The sequence below is a fragment of the Dipodomys merriami genome, unplaced genomic scaffold (genome assembly GCF_024711535.1).
Source record: "Dipodomys merriami isolate MVZ:Mamm:240054 unplaced genomic scaffold, mDipMer1.0.p SCAF_21, whole genome shotgun sequence".
Lineage (NCBI taxonomy): Eukaryota > Metazoa > Chordata > Mammalia > Rodentia > Heteromyidae > Dipodomys > Dipodomys merriami.
Window position 1 is genome coordinate 23,783,525 of NW_027203493.1, and position 13,869 is coordinate 23,797,393.

Genomic DNA, 13,869 nt, shown 5'->3' on the forward strand with positions numbered 1-13,869 from the left:
AAAATTAAAAATAACAAAAAACAGCAACAGAATCCAACTCAGAACAGAGTCATGTCTTGGGAAAATGAAGAATAAATGTCTGGAACAGAGAGAAATAAAGGCATAAGCTTGTCAAGTCATAGTCATCTTAGTTTTTATTTATATACATATTTTATATTTGCATAGGAGTGCAAAGAGTGTAAGATGCATTTCTCAGACATATTTATCTTTTAGCTAAACAAACTCAAACATATTGTATACATATGCACATATGTGTATGTATACCTTGCTTTTTTGCATATATTTTCTCGTCTCTATGGGTGTATTCATATGTTAAACAAATAACAGACATTTTAAATTAATTAATTAGCTATTATCTTTAAGTAGTTTTATAAAAGAGTTGCCATTTAATATGGCATTTTATGAATACACTATATCTTGATCATTCTCACCTATAAAAATAAGTGAGATTTTCACCCTCTCCTCATTCTCACTCATTCTTCCCTTACCCAGCCATTTTAATTTGAAAGTTTTAATTTGCAAATTGTAATAAAAAGACTACTGTTTGTGATCATTTGGATAAATGCCCAAAAGTGGGATTGCTGGGTCATAGGGGAGCTCTATGTGGAGTCTTTTGAGGAACCTCCATACTGCTTTCCAGTGTGGTTGAACAAGTTTACACTCCAGGAACAGTGCAATAAGGTTCCCTTCTGCCCACATCCCCTGCAGCATCTGTTATTAGAGTTCTTAATTATAGCCATTCTAACTGGGGTGAGGTGGTACTACCAGCACAACTATGTTTATTGCAATATTATTTACCATAGATAAGATATGGAACCAACCCAGATGCACCTCAGTAGATGAATGAATCAAGAAAATGTGGTATATATACACAATGGAATTCTATGCCTCCACCAGAAAGAATGACATTGTCATATTTGTTAGGAAATGGAAAGACTTGGAAAAAATTATATTAAGTGAAGTAAGCCAGGCCCAAAGAAACAGGTCTCATGGTTTCCCTTATTTGCAATAACTAGTATATATCTGAGACAAGCAGAAAATGTCAGATAAGTTGATGCTAGGCGAAATGAACCCCAAGATAAGTATTCAAATATTTTCTTTCTTGTGATTGTTTCTAACATATTTATAATATGATTTCTTTGTTGTTTGTATGTCCCTCCCGACGATATAACCCATGCTTTCACTGTATTTGATGTTGGTATAATTTGTGGAGGGGAAGGGAAAAAACAAATCGTTTAAATGGGGAAACAGGTGGACCCATTGCAACAACGAGATGTACAAGCCGTTATGTTGAAAAACGAACTTTTCACCTTTGGAGGTCGGGGGGTGGGGGGGCAGAAGGGGGGATGGAAGATGGGAAGGGATAGGAAGGGGAAACAAAGGAGGAGGCAACAATGCTTGATAATCAATGTACTCATTATCTTGCCCATGTAATTGTAACCCCTCTGTACAGTATTTCACAATAAACACACATACATGCACGCACCCCCCCCCCAAAAAAAAGGGTTACTGTGGCTGGGCGCCGGTGGCTCACGCTTGTAATCCTAGCTACTCAGTAGGCTGAGATCTGAGGATAGCGGTTCAAAGCCAGTCCGGGCAGGAAAGTCCTTGAGACTCTTATCTCCAATAAACCACTAGAAAAAAACCCAGAAGTGGTGCTGTGGCTCAAGCAGTAGAGCGCTCGCCTTGAGCTGAAGAGCACAAGGACAGCGCCCAAGCCCAGAGCTCAAGCCCCAGGACCGATTAAAAAAAAATTACTGTGGAAACTCATCAAGAATTGGTAATGGGTGTCAAAAGCATTATTGAAAACAACTATGTTTGGTACATAAATACCTTGCTATTCATATTAGTATTTCCAAACAAAGCAAATAATTCATTTGGTTAATATTTTCATTTTTAAAATGTTTTATATTTGCAAATGTTATCTAGGGAAATTTTAGCATAAACTTTTGAGCACTCCAAGTTAACATCCCTACAAGATGTGCCTTATCTCTGCTTCTGTAGGGGACACTACTAATGCATACCAGAGGGCACTACAGCTTATCTGGAATTATCCATCATGCTCAATACTAGCTGTCAGTAAATCCTTCTATGGCATATTACTTGCAAACATTTATATGTTGTTTTCATGATATTGGCCCCAAATATAAGTTGAAGACATACTGAAGGATGTCAGGAAGTTTTTATATTTTTATAAAGTACAGAATGATAATTATTTCATATCATTATTTCTTACTAGATGTGTGTTCTTCTCTTCAAAATTATGCAGCTGATTTTTTATTGCAATTCCAAATGTAAGGATCTTGGAAATTTCCACCCCATCCTTGTAACAAATGAAAGCTGAACAAAATGAAAAATCAATATAACTTGTTATATCCACAAGAGAATGAAGTCTGAGGTCCAACTGCTGACTCCCTGATTACAGACACTGACAGGTAGATACCGAGAATCACAACATACCAAAAATGATATCTGCAAAGGAATCCATGCCAAAGAAATACAGAAATATGTATCTGGAACAATAACTTTCCCATTACTGGAATCTAGATGTCAACCAGTCACAGAGTTCAAAACCATAGGAGGTTTCAGCCAAATCTGTCCCACATACTTCTGAGAGTGTTACCTCCAGGAGTTTGATAAGCATCTCAAAATAAATGTGAACAACAACAACAACAATATCCTCCTGCTTTTGAAGGGGAAGGAAATGCTGTTAGACACAACAGAACACTTACTTTTCATAACAAGGTCTGTTTTCAGAGAAATGAATTAGCCAGAGCCTAACTGACCATGGCTTTATCAGAACCTGACAGATATGGGAGAGGTGAATACTCAATTCCAGCCAGGTAGAGCCATCCTATTCCATTTAAACAGGGATGAAATAGCTTGTATTTTTCAAGTTTACATTCCAGTGGCAAAAAAGTTCTGTAATACTGAAACCTCACCATGGAACTAGGTATGCTCCTCCCTTCTATACATCTAAAAATCACAGTTCCAATACCCTGTTTACAGCTTTCTGTTTATCAAGTTCAGAATATATAGCGATCAAGATTACATGATAACCTAGATCAAAGAGATAAAATAAATGGCAAATAATTAAGGCAAACAATTTTGATATATCTGTCCTAGCAGCATCTCTTCATTATCTTATTATTAGATGCACATTATCCCAGTATTCCCCCTTGCAAAACCTTTTTAAAAAGTTAATGTTTTTTTTTAATTATGAAAATACCGAACAGAGGGATTACAATTACATGAAAAAGGTAATGAGTACATTTCTTATCAAGCATTGTTGCCTCCTCCTTTGTTTCCCCTTACCATCTCTGCCCTCCCATCTCCCCCCTCCTACCCCACCACTTTTTTTAAACAATTCTTTCTTTTTAAAAAGTCATTATTGCATATAACTTAGTAACATAGAATCCTGCTTTCTCTGAGATTCAATTCCCAGAATTATTTTTCCTCATCAATAGAACTTTAAGGCCAGAAATGTACCTTTAAATCAAATATAGAAAAGACATTCTGTAAGCCTTCCTTCTAGTCCTTCCCTAGTGAGATTTATCATGTATCAGAAGGATTTTGATATGGAAAAGGAAAAAGTAACCATCATTTTCTAAAATGCCGAACACCAACTTTCAAATTCATGCCTTTTCTAAAACACTGAGCATCAACTTTGAACTAACAGCAATCTGAAAATAAGTGCATTATTGTGGCCCAACAGCAGTGCACAGTGATATGAGTTACTTGTGACTGAGTAGACTTAATCCTGGCTCACAGTTGGGGCGAGAGGGACCCCAAATCAAGATAGTATTTACTGTTTGAATTACTACATGCCTATTTGGAATAAAAATAGAAAGAATTCTGCCACTTGTTACCTGACTGGCAAAGTAAAGGTTATGGTGGTAGAAAAAGACAGATGAAAGCTTCAGCATTGTCTTTGTCAAAGGTATGAACCACACTCATGATGTCTTTTGAAAAAGGTTAGGTGATTAGTTCAACCAAAAACATTATATTATTCAGAGTTGGTAATTGCACTCATGTTCCATTTCCACTTAGCTATTTTCCTATGCTGAAACCCAGTGGATCTTGAAGACACTGAGTGATTTTAAACTTGTTCTAAGGGTGGCTTTAGTTTTAATTGTTGCTCTAGGTATAATCATCTGTGCTTTTTTCACATATTGAACTCATGAATACCAATTATTTTTTCTCTTCCTGTTACAAAAACAAAAAAGAAAAGAAACAAAAACAAACAACAAGAAACAAAATAATCAAAACAAATAAAAAACACCAGAAACTGTTAGCATCCAACATGCCAATTTGTAATAGAACTTAATCTTTTACCTAAGACCTGTTCTGATTGTTATAATCTAATCTATTCTAGATTATAACATAATAATAGGTAATTGATGAATAGTTGGTGACCCCCATTTCTCTTTTTATATTATATATGTTCATTAAATTGATGACTTATGGAAATTGTTGCTGATAAGCCCAGAGAATAATTAGGGTACATATCTTCACATATTTTGGGTATACTGATTGTTGGGAAATAACTACAGAGGAATGGACAGACTTTCTACATTGGTAAAATTTCTAAAGCAGTATAATGTATACAAACATACACACACAGACTTATCACCTAAAATGAAGAATAGCACAATACTTAGCCTGTTTTGATTGTGAAGACATTTAATTTTGGACATATTGTGCCAAATAATTTACCAAGTAACCCAGAAGGTATGACTTCTGAGGAAGGATCAAAGAAAAATGATCTCAGTAAAGGGTACTAGCTGTTGCTGGAGCTTTTCTGTTACTTCATGGATAAAGAAAACTAAGTATTAAAATGTATTTGATCAAAGTGGTCTCTGAAATGTATATGATGAATATGATTTTTTTAAAGCTCTATAGAATCCTTGGCAAAACCTATCAATCAGGTAATCTCAATACAAGACTAGGATCTTGGAACAACTCTGTATGACAATCTCTCATTCTATACAGTTATCTGTTCTATAATGAAGCAGTGTCTAATTTATATGGTACATTAAGTTAGTGTGTACATTGAGCTGTCAAACCAAATGACATCTATCCTACCAAGTACATCATTGGACATAGCCAAAAAACCACAATCTTTTGGTAGGACTGACATATATGAGATTATACTTAAACATATCCAATATAAATTAGTAACTTGTTTATTTGACTTCTATATGTCTTCCCTGTTTTCAGTTGTGGCTACCTTTGTTGTGCTAAATTGTCAACTCCATTTGATAATAACTGTAAAACACTTGCACAAATTTGCAATAGAATTACAAATATAGTGCAAGACATATAACTTATATTACAACCAAAACTCTATAATTGGGACTACACATTTTTATAGAGGACAAATGTTTCTAAAACTTTCACCGGCAGAACGACCATATATATAGTTGATAATTGGTATGGTTAATGTGTCAAAAAATTGTTATCATGAAATACCAACTTGGTCCTCATTCAGATCTGGGGTAAAGTCACATATATCTTGTTTTGATACTTTGATGCAGTTACTTGAGTTCTTTTTTTAAAGAATAGTGGCAAAATACAACATAAACCTGACAACTCATCACTTTTTCTCGTTTATGACATGCGAAGAGAATATCTATTTTGCTTAATCACAACAAAGGTAAAATGTCTGGAAAATTCAATTATTTCAAGAGGCAAATAGTTTTCTACTTTGCAAGGGTGTTTTAATTGAAGTCATTGTATAAACAAATTTAATAAGTAATCTCAATGTGAACTCATATTTCTACTAATATGCAAAATGACATTCATAAATATATTAAAAGAAAAAAGTAAAACTGTCTTGTCTTTTTAATTTCCAGCATTGTAAATTGTAATCATGTATATGCACAAACACACACATATGAAATTTTTATATTTAAACAATGATTTGGACTTCTGAGAACAAAATTTTCAATCACTTAGACTCAAGCAATCATAAGAATATTATTGCTTCTTATACTGTATTTGCATAGATGAAGACACTGAAGCCCAGTTCAACACATTTCACAAGGTCATAGCGCTAGTTAATGCAAGGCATAATGTGAATAGCAATCTCTAAATAAATGTAATACACTATTTCCTCTCTGAAAACTTAGAACATATACCAGAAAAACTTTTTGAAATACAGAACTATAACAAAAGAAGAAGAGCTACCATGAAATACACCCAACACACATGGCAAGTACAAAACAATTCTTCACAACTTGAAAAATTTTCAAGTGGACAATTATCCCCACAATCTCTGTGAAGTCTGTAGCATGACACATCTCAATTTAAGTAAACATTACTTATGGTCCTGCTCTGTACCAATAACAAAAGAGCAATAATAATGTAACTAACTATTCTTTGCAATTAAAACAGTCCTCTCATACTCAAAGATGCTTTATAGCCAAAGAGTTGAGGATGGAGGGAAGAGAGAGAGAGAGAGAGAGAGAGAGAGAGAGAGAGAGAGAGAGAGAGAGAGAGAGAGAGAGGGAGAGAGGAAGGGAGAGGGAGAGAGAGAGGGAGAGGGAAGGAGGGGCGAGAGAGACAGAAGGGGAGACAGTGAGACAGAGACAGAGAGACAGAGATAATTTTTCTTACACAAAGTTCCAAGAAATATTCTTCATGTCTTACTTGACTCCTTGGTGCCTTTACATTCTATTGCTGCTTATCCTTATAAGAGAAAGGAAATGATCCCATATCTTAGCTATGGTAAATATTGTTGCAATGAACATAGTTGTGCTGGTAGGTTTAGCATGGCCATGTTTGTGATTGTTTGGATAAATGCCCAGGAGTGGAATTTCTGGATCATACAAGAGCTCTATGTTTACTCTTTTGAGGAACTTCCATATTGCTTTCCAGAATGGTTGAACCAGTTTACATTCTTCAAAATACTGTAGTAGCATTCCCTTTTGGCCTCATACCCACCAGCATATGTCATTATTTTATCTATCTATCTATCTATCTATGATCTCTTTATCTGTGGGCTTGAACTCTGGGCCTGGGTGATGTCCCTTTGCTTTTCAGCTCAAGGCTAGTGCTCTACCACTTGAGACACAGTGCCATTTCTGGTTTTCTAAGTGGTTTATTGGAGATAAGAGTCTCAGGGGCTTTCATGCCTGGTCTGGCTTTGAACTTTGATCCTCAGATCTCAGCCTCCTGAGTAGCTAGGATTACAGACATGAGACACAAGCTCCTGGCTTATTTATTTTGTTGATAATGGCTATTCAGACTGGGATGAGATGGAATCTCAATGCAGTTATGATTTGCATTTTTATAGCCAGAGATGTTAAACATTTCCTCATGTGTCTACTGGATATTCCTATTTCCTCTCCAGAGAAGTCTCTTTTGAATTCTTTAGCCCACTAAATTAGTCAGTCTTTCTTTGATTTGTTGTGTTTTTGGATCTTTATTTAGGAAGATTTGACCTATACCAAGGAGCCCTAGTGTATCCTCTATCTCTTCCTGTAGTATTTCATGGTATCCGCTCTTTCCTCGAGGTCTTTGATCCAACTGAAGTTGATTCAGGTTCAGTTTTCTCTATGTATATAGGCAATTCTGACAATGCAGATGCCCCTCAGTTGATGAATGGATCAAAAAAATGTGGTTTATATACACAATAGAATTCTATGCTTCCATCAGAAAGAAGGCATTTCCCCATTCGTAAAGAAATGGAAAGACTTATTTCACTTAATGTTATGTTGAAAAACAAACTTTAAAACTTTTGCTGGGGAGGGGGGTGGGGTGGGGGGAGCTGGGAAGGGATAGGAAATGGAAACAAAGGAGGAGGCAACAATGCTTGATAAGAAACGTACCCATTACCTGCCCATGTAATTATAACCCCTCTGTATGGTATTTTCACAATAAAAAAAAAGATATGGAAAGACTTGGAAAATTCATCTTAAGTAAAGTAAGCCAGAACAAAGAAACACAGGCTCCATGGTTTTCATCTATATCTATATCTATATCTATATCTATATCTATATATCCATATATATAGATATAGATATAGATCTATCTCTCTCTCTCTCTCTCTCTCTCTCTCTCTCTCTCTCTCTCTATATATATATATATATATATATATATATACACATGTCCAGGATAGTCCTAGGAGAGGCTCCAATTGCTTAATAGCTATGTACATATGACCATATAAAATGATGCTAATCAAAATGAATTCCAAGATATAGAAATAAGAGGGGTTTTCTTCTTTGTTTTATATGTACTTTGCAGTTATTTCTTTCATTTTTTCCTTTTGTTTATCCTCTGTTGTCACTGTTTTGATTTTGATACTCTGTGTCTTTTATATACATTTTGCTGATTTGGGGAAAGGATGGGGAATAACAACATGGTGACACAAAGAACGAACCAATGCAACAGCAATACTCACAAGATACTAGTTGGAAATGAACTTAAAAAACTTGGGATGTAGGGAAGTGAGGGGAGAAGGAAAGCGGAAGAAAACAAGGGAGGAGGTACCCAATGTTTGAACTTTATAACTTGGTAGGTGGGGGAGTGGAGGGGAGTAGAAGAAAACAAGAGAAGAGATAACAAATGTTTGAGAAGAAATGTACTCATTACTTTAGTTATGTTACTGTAACCCTTGTGATATTACTTTTCCAATAAAATTAAATTTGAAAAATGGGACTTTTTTAACCCCTGTATAAGTAATTTTATAATAAAATCATTTTCATTATCTATTATTTATCGTTTATATCATTGGAAGCAACTTTGATATTTTATGTGCTATAATAGCTGTTCCTGAATAACATGTCTAGTTCCAGCTACTCAAGAGGTTGAAGCAGGATAGAATCTTACTTTGATGTCAGCTTGGATAATATGGCCAAAATTTCTATCATAAGGAAATTGTTTATTGTTGGGAGTTGTTGGCTCATGATTGCTTTCCTAAATATTTAAGAGGCTGGGACCTGAGGATCCCAGTTAAAAGCCAGCCAGGGCAGAAAGTCTGTGAGTCTCATCATGTTAACTGAGAAAAAGCCAGAGTGGAGCTGTGGCTCATTTGGTAGAGTACCAGTCTTCAGACACTGTGTTTGCTGCCCTCGTACTGGCACACACACACATACACACACACACACCCATACACCCACATAAACACAAACACAAGGCAATTGTCATTCATTTAAACAATCATAAACAAAACATTGTAAAATCTTACTCAAAAATATATGTAAATCTAGATATATGCATATTTGTACATATCTGAATACATATACAGATGTATATTTATTTAGAGTTATATTAAATGGTAAATAAATCTAGAAAAAATGCACTTTCCTTTAACAGGGAAAGACTTTCCTACGTAAGGAAAATACCTGCAGGGTCATAAATTATCTAAAATAGAAATTAAATCCAATAGAAAGAAAATCATTTTCTCAAGAGTTTAAGTGAGTTTTAACTAGATATACTTTATAGATGAGTTCATTAAGGCTTTTATGCAAAATCTATTTGGCTTGATTATAGAAATCATCATAAAACATATGACAGTTTATCTGTTTTGCTGCTACAAGATTGGAAGCAATGGTGAAAACAGGGGTTATACCATGGGGGAGGGACATACAAAGCAACAAAGTTGGTATAATTTGGGGAGGAGAAGGGAAAAAACAAATTGCTTAAATACAGGTGGACCCATTGCAGCAATGAGATGTACAAGATGTTATGTGGAAAAACGAACTTTACAACTTTGGCATGGGGGAACAGGAGGTGGGGAAGGACCTATGGGAAGGGATGGGAAGGGGAAACAAAGGAGGAGGCAACAATGCTTGATAAGAAATGTGCTCATTATCTTGTCCATGTAATTGTAACCCCTCTGTATGGTAGTTTCACAATTTAAAAAAAAGTGAAAAAAATTATGCAGAAAATACATGAGGATATATTTACTCGTGGACTCTGTACATATTTATTGTGCATTATTGTGGGCTAGACAATATTCTAGACACTGAGTCATTCAAGTAAGAATTTATGTCCAGAGCACAAAAGATTATCAAGTGAAAAATGCAGATCATAATAAAATACTGAGAACATGAAAGAAAAAGATTGAAAGCAACAGTATCATGAATAAGAAAAAGGGAAATCTGCAAGAGATTAAAAAAAGTCAATGCAAAAGAAGAAAGGAAAAAGAAGTCATTAGAAGGAAAAAAAGCAAGAAAGATAAAGAAAGAAATATTTACTAATTTATAGAAGACAATTTGAAAAAGCATTAAAGCACTTATGGCCATGGAGAGAATGACTAGTTATGGTGGAAAACTCTCTGGTTCATATGATCATGGTTATCTCTTATGAAAATTATATTCTAATTATGATAGTATACTCTGATTAATGAGAAAAACATTTCAATAATGTGAATTGTAATTCAATAATACTTTGTTACAATTGAGAAGTTATTTTACACAATCATAGTAGTACAATAGTTGAGAAGTTAGAAAAGGTATGATACGATTTGTGTCTAGATTTATTTCAATTGTGATATCTAAAATCAATATCATGTAATTTATTTAGTTACAAATAACCTAAAAACAAAATTTCATTTTGTATCAAGTCACTGATTAAGTTAAAATATACCATGTGAATTATTTAAAAATATATAAATGCAAAAATAGAATTTAACATACCAAAATCTGTATTATTTTCATAATTATAATATCATATTACAATATTTAATTATCTATGTTTGCAATTCTGAATTACTTGTAACCTATCTGTTTTCTATATGTCATCTGAAATTTCTACTATGACTTTTTTTTTAAGAATACAGTCTCAGAATCCAGGCAATAAATTCCAAATCCACATAATGTCATTTTTTCTACAATTATTTTTATTGTAACACATTCTTCAGACAAATACAATAATCTGAATTGTTTTTTCAAACACATCAGGAAAAGAATAGTGAGCAAAAAAGTGTGAGCATATTCTGTCCAAATATCACAACAACCATAAAGTGCCTATAGTTCTTAAGTGAAATGATTCTATGTTTCCTGCTCATAGATATGTCCTGCATTGTGAAAAAAGTTCCAGGGCTTCCTGTAATAAAATGACATTCCATTTATTCTTACCCTTATGCTCAATTCTCTGCTTGGCCATAGTTTATAATTTTTTTAATGAAATGTACTCTGAATCATTGGTTTCAAAAATCTTCTTTCAATCTCAAACCAAAATGAAGCAGAGTCACAATGACATACCTGACAATGATAGAGGAAGATTTATCATGGATGATAAAGCAATTACAGGAACTCTGTTCTCTCAGCAAAGAAGACTTTAAGATAGAGGCCTATAGTGAATCTTATTGAGAAAAAGAATTCATGCATAAGCAATTCTACTGAAAAGCAGGCCACAAAAATCTAAACACATTTATGTCAAAAACCTACCAAGAAAAGCAACAATTTTCTTAATAGTGTCTGAATTACTTTACAAAAAATATTTGCATCTATGAATGATGTTGCTGTTTAAATTCTTTGCTGTTCATCATCATGATTTCTTTCTCTCCCCATACTTCAATAGAATTGTAATTGGATTTCCTACTCACCATTAAATAAATTTTAGTCATATGACTCATAAGTAAATGAATAAGTAAAAATATCTAAATGTAAAACACTTTCAACTTAAAAAATAAAGATTTTGTCCATGATATGACTATTAATGTTTATTATTTGGAATTGGTGAGGTTTGCAAGATTTATTTGCCTTTTTTTCATGTTTCTCATGTTTATGCAAATGTAATTGAGTCATTGGAAGTTTTAATACCCTATATTGTAATGTTTTGTAAAATTTTAAATTATTATAAAGGATATGTACAGAGGAGTTACAGTTACATAAGTAATGAATACATTTCTTTCTATCACCCTTTCTCTTGCTCTCTCCCAATTTTTCCTTCCTGTCACCACAATTTTAGTAGTTCACTTTCAATGTAGTGTCTAATGAGCTCCATTTGTTCACGATTTATCCCTCTAAGCCCTATTTTCCACCTCCATCCTTTTCCCTTTTCAATAGTGTTTATGGTATAAACATGCTTATCTTTAACAGGATTAAATCAGAATCTTCCAAATGACTTTATTATTGGAATTGAGGAATTATTCACAATTGATCACTAAGAGGTCTTCAGTACTTAGCTGTTTAGTTAATTATGTTTGAAAAAAATTACAGGTGTTGTCGAGTCAGGGAACACTCTGATTTGTTTTGAAAATTGTCTGTACAGTGACTGATGATGATTAGTGCTTCCTCATATTTGCACATTGAAATGATTTTGGAACTTCACTGTCATAATTATTTGTGCTTTATTCTATCACATTTAAATAATACAATCATATGAAGATCTTAAATGATGCATAAGAAAATGTGCACATATATATTCATGTGTTAGACACTGGAGAAAAGCTAGTGGCCTATTGTAGGCTATTTCTTAAAGAATATTATTAGAGGGATTTTTCACATTTGTCCTAGATTTTCAGAAGCAAAGGGTTCAGGTTATGCTCAATATTGCTATGCAATTACACATTACAATATCATTTATCTTATCTGTGTTGCAAATATGACATTTTTGGTATTGTAATGAATGTACTGGTCCTAATTCATAGGACATATGTTTTCGTGTGATTTGTTCATTATGATTATTGAGCATTTTACCATTATCAGTAGAATTTATTCATTTTCTTCTCTTATTTTGAATAATAATCATTCATTCTTAAGTTTAAAGAATCACATATTCTAATAGACACATCTCCTATGATGACTCAAGTTTTTGGTAATTGATTTATAAGTTACTAAATAAAAAATGCTTGTGTTAGATTTCACATCACATGGTAAAATGCATGGATAAAGAATATATGGCTGTACAGTTTTATTTTAGAACATTGTCTGAGGGTTTCAGTCCATTGTTCTTAGTTTCGATGTTTCTGAGTCTCTAATGGAGCAGAATATTATGGAATTATGAATATGTGGCTGAAGCTACTCTCATCTCCACAGACAGGAAGCAGGTGAGAAAGACTGACTTGGAAGCATGTGCAATATTCAAGGAAGTTAACACATCACCTGCTTCCTCCAGCTATATCCTAACTCCTGATGTATCTACTATGTCCCCAAATAGCACCATAACTTGATAATGAACACATGTTCTTGGGGAAGCAGTATTTCATCTTTAAACCACAATACAAAGAATTATTGGATCTCAATGGATGGGCTTAAAGCTATCGATATCATGGCAATAAGGTCTAGAGGTACACTCTGTGTGTGTGTGTGCGTGTGTGTGTGTGTGTGTGTGTGTGTGTGTGTGAGGGGGAGAGAGAGAGAGAGAGAGAGAGAGAGAGAGAGAGAGAGAGAGAGAGAGAGAGAGAGAGAGAGAGAGAGCGCATATGCACATTTTCTGAGACAGCTTGATAATCCAGGATGGAAAATAAAAGCAATGAAATAAAACAAACATTAGCGGCTGGTTTTATAATGGAAACTTTTATAGTGGTTCTGTTAGATATACCCTGTTTACTTCAGGTTGTGCAGTTTAGAATGCACTGTTACTTTTTAATAGCTTAACAATTGAAGTTTGAAATTACTTGGAAGGACGTTCTTTTAAAGGTATAATTCTTTCAAATAGTATTCATTTAAAAACTCTCATTTTAAATTGATATTCTATTGCAAAATATGTAACTTTTCCTCAGCTGAAATTTCCAAGGGAATAAGTTGCAAAATCTGCTTACAGAAACAGAAACTGGAATTTACACCAAAAGTTTTAAATAGTTTTAAAAATATTATTTTGAGTCATTACTAGTCTTTTATTGAATCCTGTATAGAATGAGACTTACAACATCTCTCCACAATTAGGGCTACTGTTTCAGGCTCAATTTTGGAG